At 55.1% G+C, this 15,845-nt stretch overlaps 5 non-coding genes across 5 annotated transcripts; all 5 read left to right on the forward strand.

The window, feature by feature from the left end:
- Positions 1–2,292: 2,292 nt before the first annotated feature.
- Positions 2,293–2,385, forward strand: LOC137777574 (small nucleolar RNA SNORD116). Its single transcript, XR_011076563.1, has one exon. It is a non-coding gene; the product is annotated as a small nucleolar RNA SNORD116 (small nucleolar RNA).
- Positions 2,386–5,019: 2,634 nt separating this feature from the next.
- Positions 5,020–5,112, forward strand: LOC137777087 (small nucleolar RNA SNORD116). Its single transcript, XR_011076421.1, has one exon. It is a non-coding gene; the product is annotated as a small nucleolar RNA SNORD116 (small nucleolar RNA).
- A 2,672-nt stretch (positions 5,113–7,784) lies between these two features.
- LOC137777054 (small nucleolar RNA SNORD116) lies at positions 7,785–7,877 on the forward strand. The gene has a single exon (XR_011076395.1). It is a non-coding gene; the product is annotated as a small nucleolar RNA SNORD116 (small nucleolar RNA).
- Positions 7,878–10,510: 2,633 nt separating this feature from the next.
- LOC137750200 (small nucleolar RNA SNORD116) lies at positions 10,511–10,603 on the forward strand. The gene has a single exon (XR_011070394.1). It is a non-coding gene; the product is annotated as a small nucleolar RNA SNORD116 (small nucleolar RNA).
- A 2,686-nt stretch (positions 10,604–13,289) lies between these two features.
- On the forward strand, positions 13,290–13,382 carry LOC137754546 (small nucleolar RNA SNORD116). The gene has a single exon (XR_011071878.1). It is a non-coding gene; the product is annotated as a small nucleolar RNA SNORD116 (small nucleolar RNA).
- Positions 13,383–15,845: the final 2,463 nt, after the last annotated feature.

The following is a 15,845-nucleotide window of genomic DNA, read 5'->3' on the forward strand; positions in this document are numbered from 1 at the left end:
TTGCGTTTTGCACAGTGAGGTTTTTGAGTCCCTAGTGAGGCTGGAGAAGTGGGCGAGGGTGGGCTCCGGTTGGGCTTCGGTGGAAGGGGCTGATGGATTAGGCCACACTGCTGCCCTTGTCTGCTCCTCTACTTTAAAACCCAGCACAGTGTTGGTGCCAAGTGGGGCATCGTGGAGTGGGGTGAGGATCGAGTGCTGCATTTAAACCTGCGTGGTCGCTGATGGACTGGACAGGAAGGTGAGGGATGATGAGGACATGTCCTTTGTGAGGTCGTGGAATAGGCTGTCAGAATTGGGTTGCAGGTGCTGGCCTCGGCTTCCCAAGGATGCGTCATGTTCGTGATGGGCTGGCATCAGCTGCCTATGGAGGGGGTGGCTTTGGCAGTTCAAGTGCATGAGGTGAGGTAGGTAACCTGTGTAGAGTTGTGATCCCATTGCCGGAGGAATGACACCCAAAGGGTGTCTTGCGGGACGTAGAGAAGATTGACATTGTGAGGCGTCTGTGCCGTCCTCCTTGGAGGTAGGTGAGTTATGGAACATCCCTATTGGCCGCTTTCTTCCCTTGTTTGGGAATGTGCAAAGCGAAAATGTTTCTCCCGGGGGGGCATGACACCGCCAGCCAGTTTGGCATGCAGGCCTTTCGAACAGCCTGAGGTTGATCTGCAGCTGTCCGTGGGCGGGGCAGAGATGGGGGCACTCTTTTGATGCCAGGTGTGCTGTCATTGACAGCCACTATGCCCTTTCAAGCTTCCAGGTCCCCTCATGTGGCAGAGGTCTTCCGTTGAAAGTATGCCTGTGGTCCTCAGGAACAGTGCATTTGATCGCTGTGAGTTCCTCGGTAGTGTCGCTGTAGCAGTGGAGAATTGCCAGGATGCATGGGGTGGTGTGGGCCTCATCAAAGCAGACAGGCTTGCGGTCTGTCTTCCCTGGTGTTCAGTGTCAGCGAGTCGCATGATGTCTGTGGCTTCCAATAGGGTCGAGTCGCCCTGCATGCAGGAGGAGGGCACTTAGGAAGATGCTGTGTATCGTTTGAGCGTTTTCTCAGTGGTCAGGGCCACCAACCCTGCCAGTTGGAAACTTGCAGATACGTGGGCGAAGAGGTGGCCTAATTTCTGCTCTGGTGATCCAAGCTGTGTCATGGTTGCTGAAGCACAACACTTCCCATTGTGGACATTCCCACGGGGTCATGGAAAGTGATTTGGTCTAGTTGGTGAGAAGACGCAATTGGTCCGCAGTTCCTTAGCCCCTTGAGAAGTGCCGGGCTGCATCTTGCCTGTAGGCAAATGCAGGTCACTGTCAGCCCGCCCATGCGAGTTTCCCTTGCTTCCGGGAGTGCTGGGAGTGACACCAAGGGCTCATCAGATGTGCTGGTAGGTGGCAGGGTCTCCAGGTCCACATAGATGTGACAGCCACGGCCGGGAGGCAGGTCTCGTCCAGTCTTTGTGCTTTGCTCACAAGGCGTGGCTGTGAGAGAGCGGGAGTCTGTGGGCTATTTCAACAGTCCCTGGGGGTCAAAGTTCGCATGTGGCCTCTTGAAGCTGACAGGGGTCTTTCTCCTTTCACTTGGGAGTCCATCCAGGATGGTGTGTATAAACTATGGCGTTTACTGTTGGAGGCGTCTGCAGAGGGCCACAGGGACACCCAGAGACCAAGACGCGTATTCAGCGGCACACACCGGAACCCACGAGTGCATCTTCCTGCACAGTCACAGTCACACACGCCCACACGCGTGAAGACACACATACAGTGTCTCACACACCGGCCAACATACATGCCTAACTTCCTCCAGTCGTGCTGTGAGACACACAATCTGTTTTCGGTAAGGGATAGTGGTACTTGGGAAGCAGGTTCCGGGCTCACACGCAGGTAAGTTTTCACAAGAATCGTTCTCTGAGGACTGTGGTGCAATTCAGAAGCCTGCATGATATCTGTCCACTTCTCAGGTGCAGTTGCAGTGTAAGGCTGGCCGTCGGCAAAGACAAGAAGACCTTCGTGTTGTCTGATGACTGGATGTGCTAAGGGGAACAGGAAAAAGTGGAGCAGGCGCACGTTGCTGAGCGTGGCTGGGGATAACGCAGGACAGTAGCATTCACGCATACTAAGATGTGCCATAGCATAGTAGGTTTTTCTCAGATGGGTCCAATGGCAGCAAGAGTGGATTGATTGATGGTCTTGCTGAGTGGCCTGAGGACTGTGGATTCCCCAGGCTGTTGGAGTACTTCTGGGTCATGGCTCCTCTGCAGAGCCCCACGGCCTGCCCGTTTGTGTTCTGCAGCATCCCAGCATGTGCTTGGATCGATGATGACACCCTTGTATGCAGTCCTTGGAAAATCTGAACAAAATGAGTGAGAAAGCTGTACAGTCTCCTCATCACAGCTGAGGTCCAACACGTCTCCTCTCGGGGGTATGGGCCAGTTAGGAGTGAGGGCCAACATCCCCTACTGACATGCATGCCAACACCACTAAGGGCTCTAGCACTGGAGGGGCTCCTGTCTGAGGGTCGACCGTGTCTGCCCATAAGCTGGGTCATCTGTGAATCCGCGGTACCTGCTAAAAGGCCGTGAGGGAATGCAAGGGGGCAGGCTCTCCTGCTAATCTTCAGAGTCGGAGTGTTTGCTGGTGTGGGCCCAGTGAGCTTTCAGCTTGGAGAAGTGTGTTTTGACCAGGATCACGCTTTGTGCATGCCGCTTCGTTGGTTGATTTTGGAAGCCAAAATGTGCAAGGTTCCCTGGTTGGAGCCTGGAGCCTCAGGCCAGGCCTGTGGCCCTCTCTGTTGTCGTGTTTGGTGCGGTGAGGTTCTTGAGTGCCCGGAGGGGCTGGAGCAGTGGGCGGGGGTGGGATGGAGTTTGGTGATGGCGGAAGGGGGCTGATGGATTAGGCCTCGCTGCTGCCCCTGAAGCTGCCAGCACACTGTTGGCGCTAAGTGGATCATCGTGGAGTGGGGTGAGGATCGAGTGCTGCATTTAAGCCTGCGTAGTGGCTGCTGCCCTGGAGAGAAAGGTAAGGTATCATGAGGACAGGTCCTGTGTGATGTCGTGGGATGGGCTGTCATCATTGGGTTGCAGGCGCTGGCCTCGGCTTCCCAAGGATGTGTCTTGTTCGTGATGTCCTGGCATCAGCTGCCTATGGTGGGGATGGCTTTGGCAGTTCATGAGAATGCAGTGAGGTAGGTTACCTGTGAAGAGTTGCAATCCCGTTTCCAGAGGAGTGACTCCCCACGGGTGTCTTGCGGGACATAGAGAAGACGGACATGCTGAGGCATCTGTGCCGGCCTTCTTGCTGGTAGGTGAGTTATGCAAACAAGCCCTTTGGTCGCTCTTTTCCCATTTTTGGGAATGTGCAAAGCGATAGTGTTTCTGCCGGAGGGCATGACGCGGCCGGCCCGTGTGGCATGCAGGCCTTTCGAATAGCCAGAGCTTTATCCAGAGCAGTCCGTTGGCGGGGCAGAGAAGGGGGCACTGTTGCCATCCCTGGTGCGCTGCCAAGGCCAGCCACTCTTCCCTTTCAGGCTTCCAAGTCCCCTCACATGGCAGAGGTCTCCCGTTGCAAGTCTGTCTGTGGTCCTCGGGGACCACGCCTTTGATCACTCTGAGTTCCTCAGTGGTGTCACTGTGGCAGTGGAGAATTTCCAGGATGCATCAGGTGGGATCAGCATCTTCAAAGCAGACAGGCTTGCGGTCTGTCTTCCCTGGTGTTCCTTGTTCCCGTGTTCGGACGATGTCTGTGGCTTCCAGTAGGGACGCGTCGCCCTGCTGGCTGGAGTAGGGCACGTTGGACGAGGCTGTTGAGCGTTTGATCGGTTCCTTAGTGGTCAGGGCCGCGAACCTTGCAGGATGGGAGTTGCCTGAGACATGGCCGGGAAGGTGGCCTAGTTTCCGCTGTGGGGTTCCAACATGGGTCATGGCTGCTGAAGGCCACTGCTTCCTGTGGTGGGCATTCCCACGGGTCAAAGGAAAGTGATTAGGCCTAGTTGGCAAGAAGTTGCACTTTGTTCGATGTTCTTTAGCCCCTTGAGGGGTTTCAGGCTGCATCTTGCCAGTAGAATGCTGTAGGTCGGTGTCGGCTCACCCATGGGAGTTCCCTTGCTTCCAAAAGTGCTGGGAGTGACCCCAAGTGCACATCAGATGTGCTGGTAGCTGATAGGTTTTCGAGTTGCACGTAGATGTCACACCCACGGCCGGGAGGCAGGTCTCGTCCAGTCTTTGTGTTCTGGTCAGAAGGCGTGGCTGTGGGAGAGCTGGAGGCCGTGGAGCATTTCAACAGCCCCTGGGGGTTACACTTTGCATGCGGCCTCTAGAAACTGACAGGGGGCTTTCTCCTTTCAGTTGTGGGTCTAGACAGGGTGTTGTGTAGAAACTATGGCGTTTACTGTTGGACGCTTCTTCACAGGGCTACAGGGACACACAGAGACCAAGACGCGTAGTCAGCGGTACACAGAGAAACCCACAAGAGCGTCTGCGTGCGCAGTCACAGTCACACGCGTGAACACAGAAATACAGCCTCTCACACGCTGGCCAATGTATGTGCCTAACTTCCTGCAGTCGTACTATCAGACATGCAGTCAGTTCTCGGTAAGGGATAGAGGTCCTTGGGAAGCAGTTTCAGAGCTCAAGCCCAGGTAAATGTTTGTATGGATCATGTCTTCTGAGGACACCAGTCCAATTCCCAGGTGCAGTTGCTGGGCAAGCCTCGCCGTCGGCAAAAACAAGAAGATCTTCGTTTGCTCTGATGACTGGAGGTGCTAAGAAGAACTGGAAAAAGTGAGGCGGGGCCATGTTCCCGAGCATGGTCGTGGATAACTCAGGACGGTAGGTATTCAACCACCGCAAGATGTGCCATTAGATATTAGGTTTTCCTCAGATGGGCCCAATGGCTGCAAGAGTGTCTTGATTGTTCGTCTTGTTGAGTGGCCTGAGGGCTGTGGATTCTCCAGGCTTTTGGGGTACCCCAGGCTCATGGCTCCCCTGCAGAGCCCCGCACACTGCCCGGTTGTGTTCTGCAGCATCCCAGCATGTGCTTGGATCGAGGATGACACCCTTGTATGCATTCCTTGGAAACACTGAACAAAATGAGTGAGAACACTGTATCGTCTGCTTATCGAAACTGAGGTTCAGCACGTTTCCTCTCTCGGGTGTAGGGGACTGTTAGGAGTGAAGGCCAGTGTCCCCTGCAGACATGCACGCAAACACCACCAAGGACTCCAGTAGTGGAGGGGCTCCTGTCTCAGGGTCGACCGTGTCTGCGCATAAGCTGGCTTATCTGTGTATCCCGGGTCCCTGCTGAAAGGCGGTTGAAGGAATGCAAGGGGGCAGGCTCTCTTGCTGGTCTTAAGAGTCGGAGTGTGTGCCGTTCTAGGCCCAGTGTTCTTTCAGTTGGATAGGTGTGTTTTGGCCAGGATCACATTTCGTGCATGCCGTTACGTGTGTTGATTTTGGAAGCCAAAATGAGCAAGCGTCTCTGGTTGGTTGCTGGAGCCTGAGGCCAGGCCTGTGGCCCTCCCTGTCCTTGCGTTTTGCACAGTGAGGTTTTTGAGTCCCTAGTGAGGCTGGAGAAGTGGGCGGGATTGGGCTCGGGTTGGGCGTCGGCAGAAGGGGCTGATGGATTAGGCCACACTGCTGCCCTAGTCTGCTCCTCTACTTTAACACCCAGCACAGTGTTGGTGCCAAGTGGGGCATCGTGGAGTGGGGTGAGGATCGAGTGCTGCATTTAAACCTGCGTGGTCGCTGATGGCCTGGACAGGAAGGTGAGGGATGATGGGGACATGTCCTTTGTGAGGTCGTGGAATAGGCTGTCATAATTGGGTGGCAGGTGCTGGCCTCGGCTTCCCAAGGATGTGTCATGTTCGTGATGGGCTGGCATCAGCTGCCTATGGAGGGGGTGGCTTTGGCAGTTCAAGTGCATGAGGTGAGGTAGATAACCTGTGTAGAGTTGTGATCCCATTGCCGGACGAATGACACCCAAAGGGTGTCTTGTGGGACGTAGAGAAGATTGACATTGTGAGGCGTCTGTGCCGTCCTCCTTGGAGGTAGGTGAGTTATGGAACATCCCTATTGACTGCTTTCTTCCCTTATTTGGGAATGTGCAAAGTGAAAATTTCTCTCCCGAGGGGGGCATGACACCACCAGCCAGTTTGGCATGCAGGCCTTTCGATCAGCCTGAGGTTTATCTGCAGCAGTCCGTGGGTGGGGCAGAGATGGGGGCACTCTTGCGATGCCAGGTGTGCTGTCGTGGACAGCCACTGTGCCTTTTCAAGCTTCCAGGTCCCCTCGTGTGGCAGAGGTCTTCCGTTGAAAGTCTGTCTGTGGTCCTCAGGAACAGTGCATTTGATCGCTGTGAGTTCCTCGGTAGTGTCGCTGTAGCAGTGGAGAATTGCCAGGATGCATGGGGTGGTGTGGGCCTCATCAAAGCAGACAGGCTTGCGGTCTGTCTTCCCTGGTGTTCAGTGTCCCCGTGTTCGCATGATGTCTGTGGCTTCCAATAGGGTCGAGTCGCCCTGCATGCAGGAGGAGGGCACTTAGGAAGAGGCTGTGTATCGTTTGAGCGTTTTCTCAGTGGTCAGGGCCACCAACCCTGCCAGTTGGAAACTTGCTGATACGTGGGCGAGGAGGTGGCCTAATTTCTGCTCTGGTGTTCCAACCTGTGTCATGGTTGCTGAAGCCCAACACTTCCCACGGGGTCATGGAAAGTGATTTGTTCTAGTTGGTGAGAAGACGCACTTGGTCCGCAGTTCCTTAGCCCCTGGAGAAGTGCCGGGCTGCATCTTGCCTGTAGGCAACTGCAGGTCGCTGTCAGCCCGCCCATGGGAGTTTCCCTTGCTTCTGGGAGTGCTGGGAGTGACCCCAAGGGCACATCAGATGTGCTGGTAGGTGCCAGGGTCTCCAGGTCCACATAGGTGTGACAGCCACGGCCGGGAGGCAGGTCTCGTCCAGTCTTTGTGCTTTGGTCAGAAGGCGTGGCTGTGAGAGAGCGGGAGTCTGTGGGCTATTTCAACAGTCCCTGGGGGTCAAAGTTCGCATGTGGCCTCTTGAAGCTGACAGGGGTCTTTCTCCTTTCAGTGGGGGGTCCATCCAGGATGGTGAGTATAAACTATGGCGTTTACTGTTGGAGGCGTCTGCAGTGGGCCGCAGGGACACCCAGAGACCAAGACGCGTATTCAGCGGCACACACCGGAACTCACGAGTGCATCTTCGTGCGCAGTCACAGTCACACACGCCCACAAGCGTGAATACACACATACAGCGTCTCACACACCGGCCAACATACATGCCTAACTTCCTCCAGTCGTGCTGTGAGACACGCAATCCTTTTTCGGTAAGGGATAGTGGTACTTGGGAAGCAGGTTCCGGGCTCACACGCAGGTAAGTTTTCACAAGAATCGTTCTCTGAGGACTGTGGTGCAATTCAGAAGCCTGCATGATTTCTGGCCACTTCTCAGGTGCAGTTGCAGCGTAATGCTGGCCGTCGGCAAAGACAAGAAGACCTTCGTGTTGTCTGATGACTGGATGTGCTAAGGGGAACTGGAAAAAGTGGAGCAGGCGCACGTTGCTGAGCGTGGCTGGGGATAACTCAGGACAGTAGCATTCACGCATACTAAGATGTGCCATTGGATATTAGGTTTTCCTCAGATGGTTCCAATGGCTGCAAGAGTGGATTGATTGATGGTCTTGCTGAGTGGCCTGTGGACTGTGGATTCCCCAGGCTGTTGGAGTACTTCTGGCTCATGGCTCCTCTGCAGAGCCCCACGGCCTGCCCGTTTGTGTTCTGCAGTGTCCCAGCATGTGCTTGGATCGATGATGACACCCTTGTATGCATTCCTTGGAAAATCTGAACAAAGTGAGTGAGAAAGCTGTACGGTCTCCTCATCGCAACTGAGGTTCAGCACGTTTACTCTCGGGGGTAGGGGACAGTTAAGAGTGAGGGCCAACATCCCCTGCTGACATGCATGCCAAGACCACTAAGGGCTCTAGCATTGGAGGGGCTCCTGTCTGAGGGTCGAACGCGTCTGCCCATAAGCTGGGTCATCTATGAATCCGCGGTCCCTGGTAAAAGGCCGTGAGGGAATGCAAGGGGGCAGGCTCTCCTGCTAGTCTTCAGAGTCGGAGTGTGTGCTGGTGTGGGCCCAGTGAGCTTTCAGCTTGGAGAAGTGTGTTTTGACCAGGATCACGCTTTGTGCATGCCGCTTCGGTGGTTGATTTTGGAAGCCAAAATGAGCAAGGTTCCCTGGTTGGAGCCTGGAGCCTCAGGCCAGGCCTGTGGCCCTCTCTGTTGTCGTGTTTGTTGCGGTGAAGTTCTTGAGTGCCCGGTGGGGCTGGTTCAGTGGGCGGGGGTGGGATGGAGTTTGGTGATGGCGGAAGGGGGTGATGGATTAGGCCTCGCTGCTGCCCCTGAAGCTGCCAGCACACTGTTGGCGCTAAGTGGATCATCGTGGAGTGGGGTGAGGATCGAGTGCTGCATTTAAGCCTGCGTAGTGGCTGCTGCCCTGGAGAGAAAGGTAAGGTATGATGAGGACAGGTCCTGTGTGATGTCGTGGGATGGGCTGTCATCATTGGGTTGCAGGCGCTGGCCTCGGCTTCCCAAGGATGTGTCTTGTTCGTGATGGCCTGGCATCAGCTGCCTATGGTGGGGATGGTTTTGGCAGTTCATGAGGATGCAGTGAGGTAGGTTACCTGTGAAGAGTTGCAATCCCGTTTCCAGAGGAGTGACTCCCCACGGGTGTCTTGCGGGACATAGAGAAGACAGACATGCTGAGGCATCTGTGCCGGCCTTCTTGGGGGTAGGTGAGTTGTGCAAACAAGCCCTTTGATCGCTCTTTTCCCACTTTTGGGAATGTGCAAAGCGATAGTGTTTCTGCCGGAGGGCATGACGCGGACGGCCCGTGTGGCATGCAGGTCTTTCGAATAGCCAGAGCTTTATCCAGAGCAGTCCGTTGGCGGGGCAGAGAAGGGGGCACTGTTGCCATCACTGGTGCGATGCCAAGGCCAGCCACTCTTCCCTTTCAGGCTTCCAAGTACCCACACATGGCAGAGGTCTTCCGTTGAAAGTCTGTCTGTGGTCCTCGGGAACCACGCCTTTGATCACTCTGAGTTCCTCAGTGGTGTCACTGTGGCAGTGGAGAATTTCCAGGATGCATCAGGTGGGATCAGCATCTTCAAAGCAGACAGGCTTGCAGTCTGTCTTCCCTGGTGTTCCTTGTTCCCGTGTTCGGAAGATGTCTGTGGCTTCCAGTAGGGACGCGTCACCCTGCTGGCTGGAGTAGGGCACGTTGGACGAGGCTGTTGAGCGTTTGAGCGGTTCTTTAGGTGTCAGGGCTGCGAACCTTGCAGGATGGGAGCTGCGTGAGACATGGCCGGGAAGGTGGCCTATTTTCCGCTGTGGGGTTCCAACATGGGTCATGGCTGCTGAAGGCCACTGCTTCCTGTGGTGGGCATTCCCACGGGTCAAAGGAAAGTGATTAGGCCTAGTTGGCAAGAAGTTGCACTTTGTTCGATGTTCTTTAGCCCCTTGAGTGGTTTCAGGCTGCATCTTGCCAGTAGAATTCTGTAGGTCGGTGTCGGCTCACCCATGGGAGTTCCCTTGCTTCCGAAAGTGCTGGGAGTGACCCCAAGTGCACATCAGATGTGCTGGTAGCTGGCAGGTTCTCGAGTTGCACGTAGATGTCACACCCACGGCCGGGAGGCAGGTCTGGACCAGTCTTTGTGCTCTGGTCAGAAGGCGTGGCTGTGGGAGAGCAGGAGCCCTTGGAATATTTCAACAGCCCCTGGGGGTTAAAGTTTGCATGCGGCCTCTGGAAGCTGACAGGGGGCTTTCTCCTTTCAGTTGTGAGTGTAGACAGGGTGTTGTGTATAAACTATGGCGTTTATTGTTGGACGCCTCTTCACAGGGCTACAGGGACACACAGAGACCAAAACGCGTAGTCAGCGGTACACAGAGAAACCCACAACAGCGTCTGCGTGCGCATTCACAGTCACATGCGTGAACACAGAAATACAGCCTCTCACACGCCGGCCAATGTATGTGCCTAACTTCCTGCAGTCGTACTATCAGACATGCAGTCAGTTCTCGGTAAGGGATAGAGGTCCTTGGGAAGCAGTTTCAGAGCTCAAGCCCAGGTAAATGTTTGTATGGATCATGTCCTCTGAGGACACTAGTCCACTTCCCAGGTGCAGTTGCTGGGCAAGCCTCGCCGTCGGCAAAAACAAGAAGATCTTTGTGTGCTCTGATGACTGGAGGTGCTAAGAAGAACTGGAAAAAGTGAGGTGGGGCCATGTTCCCGAGCATGGTCGCGGATAACTCAGGACGGTAGGTATTCAACCACCGCAGGATGTGCCATTAGGTGTTAGGTTTTCCTCAGATGGGCCCAATGGCTGCAAGAGTGGCTTGATAGTTCGTCTTGATGAGTGGCCTGAGGGCTGCGGATTCTCCAGGCTTTTGGGGTACCCCAGGCTCATGGCTCCCCTGCAGAGCCCCGCACACTGCCCGGTTGTGTTCTGCAGCATCCCAGCATGTGCTTGGATCGAGGATGACACCCTTGTATGCATTCCTTGGAAACTCTGAACAAATTGGGTGAAAACACTCTATAGTCTCCTTATCGAAACTGAGGTTCAGCACGTTTCCTCTCTCGGGTGTAGGGGACTGTTAGGAGTGAAGGCCAGTGTCCCCTGCAGACATGCACGCAAACACCACCAAGGACTCCAGTAGTGGAGGGGCTCCAGTCTGAGGGTCGACCGTGTCTGTGCATAAGCTGGCTTATCCTTGTATCCCGGGTCCCTGCTGAAAGGCGGTTGAAGGAATGCAAGGGGGCAGGCTCTCTTGCTGGTCTTAAGAGTCGGGGTGTGTGCCGGTCTAGGCCCAGTGTGCTTGCAGTTGGATAGGTGTGTTTTGGCCAGGATCACGCTTCGTGCATGCCGTTTCGTGTGTTCATTTTGGAAGCCAAAATGAGCAAGCGTCCCTGGTTGGTTGCGGGAGCCTGATGCCAGGCCTGTGGCCCTCCCTGTCCTTGCGTTTTGCACAGTGAGGTTTTTGAGTCCCTAGTGAGGCTGGAGAAGTGGGCGGGGTTGGGCTCGGGTTGGGCGTCGGCGGAAGGGGCTGATGGATTAGGCCACACTGCTGCCCTTGTCTGCTCCTCTACTTTAACACCCAGCACAGTGTTGGTGCCAAGTGGGGCATCGTGGAATGGGGTGAGGATCGAGTGCTGCATTTAAACCTGCATGGTCGCTGATGACCTGGACAAGAAGGTGAGGGATGATGAGGACATGTCCTTTGTGAGGTCGTGGAATAGGCTGTCATAATTGGGTTGCAGGTGCTGGCCTCGGCTTCCCAAGGAAGCGTCATGTTCGTGATGGGCTGGCATCAGCTGCCTATGGAGGGGGTGGCTTTGGCAGTTCAAGTGCATGAGGTGAGTTAGGTAACCTGTGTAGAGTTGTGATCCCATTGCCGGAGGAATGACACCCAAAGGGTGTCTTGTGGGACTTAGAGAAGATTGATATTGTGAGGCGTCTGTGCCGTCCTCCTTGGAGGTAGGTGAGTTATGGAACATCCCTATTGGCTGCTTTCTTACCTTGTTTGGGAATGTGCCAAGCGAAAATGTCTCTCCCGGGGGGGCATGACACCGCCAGCTAGTTTGGCATGCAGGCCTTTCGAACAGCCTGAGCTTTATCTGCCGCAGTCCGTGGGCGGGTCAGAGATGGGGGCACACTTGCGATGCCAGGTGTGCTGTCGTGGACAGCCACTGTGCCCTTTCAAGCTTCCAGGTCCCCTCGTGTGGCAGAGGTCTTCCGTTGAAAGTCTTTCTGTGGTCCTCAGGAACAGTGCGTTTGATCGCTGTGAGTTCCTCGGTAGTGTCGCTGTAGCAGTGGAGAATTGCCAGGATGCATGGGGTGGTGAGGACCTCATTAAAGCAGACAGGCTTGCGGTCTGTCTTCCCTGGTGTTCAGTGTCCCCATGTTCGCATGATGTCTGTGGCTTCCAATAGGGTCGAATCGCCCTGCATGCAGGAGGAGGGCACTTAGGAAGAGGCTGTGTATCGTTTGAGCGTTTTCTCAGTGGTCAGGGCCACCAACCCTGCCAGTTGGAAACTTGCCGATACGTGGGCGAGGAGGTGGCCTAATTTCTGCTCTGGTGTTCCAACCTGTGTCATGGTTGCTGAAGCCCAACACTTCCCATTGTGGACATTCCCACGGGGTCATTAAAAGTGATTTGGTCTAGTTGGTGAGAAGACGCACTTGGTCCGCAGTTCCTTAGCCCCTTGAGAAGTGCCGGGCTGCATCTTGCCTGTAGGCAACTGCAGGTCGTTGTCAGCCCGCCCATGGGAAGTTCCCTTGATTCCGGGAGTGCTGGGAGTGACCCCAAGGGCACATCATATGTGCTGGTACGTGGCAGGGGCTCCAGGTCCACATAGGTGTGACAGCCACGGCCGGGAGGCAGGTCTCGTCCAGTCTTTGTGCTTTGGTCAGAAGGCGTGGCTGTGAGAGAGCGGGAGTCTGTGGAATATTTCAACAGTCCCTGGGGGTCAAAGTTCGCATGTGGCCTCTTGAAGCTGACAGGGGTCTTTCTCCTTTCAGTTGGGGGTCCATCCAGGATGGTGTGTATAAACTATGGCGTTTACTGTTGGAGGCGTCTGCAGAGAGCCACAGGGACACCCAGAGACCAAGACGCGTATTCAGCGGCACACACCGGAACTCACGAGTGCATCTTCGTGCGCAGTCACAGTCACACACGCCCACACGCGTGAATACACACATACAGTGTCTCACACACCGGCCAACATACATGCCTAACTTCCTCCAGTCGTGCTGTGAGACACGCAATCCGTTTTCGGTAAGGGATAGTGGTACTTGGGAAGCAGGTTCCGGGCTCACACGCAGGTAAGTTTTCACAAGAATCGTTCTCTGAGGACTGTGGTGCAATTCAGAAGCCTGCATGATTTCTGTCCACTTCTCAGATGCAGTTGCAGGGTAAGGCTGGCCGTCGGCAAAGACAAGAAAACCTTCGTGTTGTCTGATGACTGGATTTGCTAAGGGGAAGTGGAAAAAGTGGAGCAGGCGCACGTTGCTGAGCGTGGCTGGGGATAACTCAGGACAGTAGCATTCACGCATATTAAGATGTGCCATTGGATATTAGGTTTTCCTCAGATGGGTCCAATGGATGCAAGAGTGGATTGATTGATGGCCTTGCTGAGTGGCCTGAGGACTGTGGATTCCCCAGGCTGTTGGAGTACTTCTGTGTCATGGCTCCACTGCAGAGCCCCACGGCCTGCGCGTTTGTGTTCTGCAGCTTCCCAGCATGTGCTTGGATCGATGATGACACCCTTGTATGCATTCCTTGGAAAATCTGAACAAAATGAGTGAGAAAGCTGTACGGTCTCCTCATCGCAACTGAGGTCTAGCACGTTTAATCTCGGGGGTAGGGGACATTTAGGAGTGAGGGCCAACATCCCCTGCTGACATGCATGCCAACACCACTAAGGGCTCTAGCAATGGAGGGGCTCCTGTCTGAGGGTCGACCGCGTCTGCCCATAAGCTGGGTCATCTAAGAAACCGCGGTCCCTGCTAAAAGGCCGTGAGGGAATGCAAGGGGGCAGGCTCTCCTGCTAGTCTTCAGAGTCGGAGTGTGTGCTGGTGTGAGCCCAGTGAGCTTTCAGCTTGGAGAAGTGTGTTTTGACCAGGATCACGCTTTGTGCATGCCGCTTCGGTGGTTGATTTTGGAAGCCAAAATGAGCAAGGTTCCCTGGTTGGAGCCTGGAGCCTCAGGCCAGGCCTGTGGCCCTCTCTGTTGTCGTGTTTGTTGCGGTGAGGTTCTTGAGTGCCCGGTGGGGCTGGAGCAGTGGGCGGGGGTGGGATGGAGTTTGGTGATGGCGGAAGGGGGCTGATGGATTAGGCCTCGCTGCTGCCCCTGAAGCTGCCAGCACACTGTTGGCGCTAAGTGGATCATCGTGGAGTGGGGTGAGGATCGAGTGCTGCATTTAAGCCTGCGTAGTGGCTGCTGCCCTGGAGAGAAAGGTAAGGTATGATGAGGACAGGTCCTGTGTGATGTCGTGGGATGGGCTGTCATCATTGGGTTGCAGGCGCTGGCCTCGGCTTCCCAAGGATGTGTCTTGTTCGTGATGGCCTGGCATCAGCTGCCTATGGTGGGGATGGCTTTGGCAGTTCATGAGGATGCAGTGAGGTAGGTTACCTGTGAAGATTTGCAATCCCGTTTACAGAGGAGTGACTCCCCACGGGTGTCTTGCGGGACATAGAGAAGACGGACATGCTGAGGCATCTGTGCCGGCCTTCTTGGGGGTAGGTGAATTATGCAAACAAGCCCTTTGGTCGCTCTTTTCCCACTTTTGGGAATGTGCAACGCGATAGTGTTTCTGCCGGAGGGCATGATGCAGCCGGCCCGTGTGGCATGCAGGCCTTTCGAATAGCCAGAGCTTTATCCAGAGCAGTCCGTTGGCGGGGCAGAGAAGGGGGCACTGTTGCCATCCCTGGTGCGCTGCCAAGGCCAGCCACTCTTCACTTTCAGGCTTCCAAGTCCCCTCACATGGCAGAGGTCTTCCGCTGCAAGTCTGTCTGTGGTCCTCGGGGACCACGCCTTTGATCACTCTGAGTTCCTCAGTGGTGTCACTGTGGCAGTGGAGAATTTCCAGGATGCATCAGGTGGGATCAGCATCTTCAAAGCAGACAGGCTTGCGGTCTGTCTTCCCTGGTGTTCCTTGTTCCCGTGTTCGGAAGATGTCTGTGTCTTCCAGTAGGGACGCGTCACCCTGCTGGCTGGAGTAGGGCACGTTGGACGAGGCTGTTGAGCGTTTGAGCGGTTCCTTAGGGGTCAGGGCCGCGAACCTTGCAGGATGGGAGCTGCCTGAGACATGGCCGGGAAGGTGGCCTAGTTTCCGCTGTGGGGTTCCAACATGGGTCATGGCTGCTGAAGCCCTCTGCTTCCTGTGGTGGGCATTCCCACGGGTCAAAGGAAAGTGATTAGGCCTAGTTGGCAAGAAGTTGCACTTTGTTCGATGTTCTTTAGCCCCTTGAGTGGTTTCAGGCTGCTTCTTGCCAGTAGAATGCTGTAGGTCGGTGTCGGCTCACCCATGGGAGTTCCCTTGCTTCCGAAAGTGCTGGGAGTGACCCCAAGTGCACATCAGATGTGCTGGTAGCTGGCAGGTTCTCGAGTTGCACGTAGATGTCACACCCACGGCCGGGAGGCAGGTCTCGTCCAGTCTTTGTGCTCTGGTCAGAAGGCGTGGCTGTGGGAGAGAGGGAGCCCGTGGAGCATTTCTACAGCCCCTGGGGGTTAAAGTTTGCATGCGGCCTCTGGAAGCTGACAGGGGGCTTTCTCCTTTCAGTTGTGGGCCTAGACATTGTGTTGTGTATACACTATGGCGTTTGCTGTTTGACGCCTCTTCAGAGGGCAACAGGGACACACAGAGACCAAGACGCGTAGTCAGCGGTACACAGAGAAACCCACAAGAGCGACTGCGTGCGCAGTCACAGTCACACGCGTGAACACAGAAATACAGCCTCTCACACGCCGGCCAATTTATGTGCCTAACTTCCTGCAGTCATACTATCAGACATGCAGTCAGTTCTCGGTAAGGGATAGAGGTCCTTGGGAAGCAGTTTCAGAGCTCAAGCCCAGGTAAATGTTTGTATGGATCATGTCCTCTGAGGAAACAAGTCCACTTCCCAGGTGCAGTTGCTGGGCAAGCCTCGCCGTTGGCAAATACAAGAAGATCTTCGTGTGCTCTGACGACTGGAGGTGCTAAGAAGAACTGGAAAAAGTGAGGCGGGGCCATGTTCCCGAGCATGGTCGCGGATAACTCAGGACTGTAGGTATTCAACCACCGCAAGATGTGCCATTAGATATTA

This window comes from Eschrichtius robustus, chromosome 1 (genome assembly GCF_028021215.1).
Source record: "Eschrichtius robustus isolate mEscRob2 chromosome 1, mEscRob2.pri, whole genome shotgun sequence".
NCBI lineage: Eukaryota > Metazoa > Chordata > Mammalia > Artiodactyla > Eschrichtiidae > Eschrichtius > Eschrichtius robustus.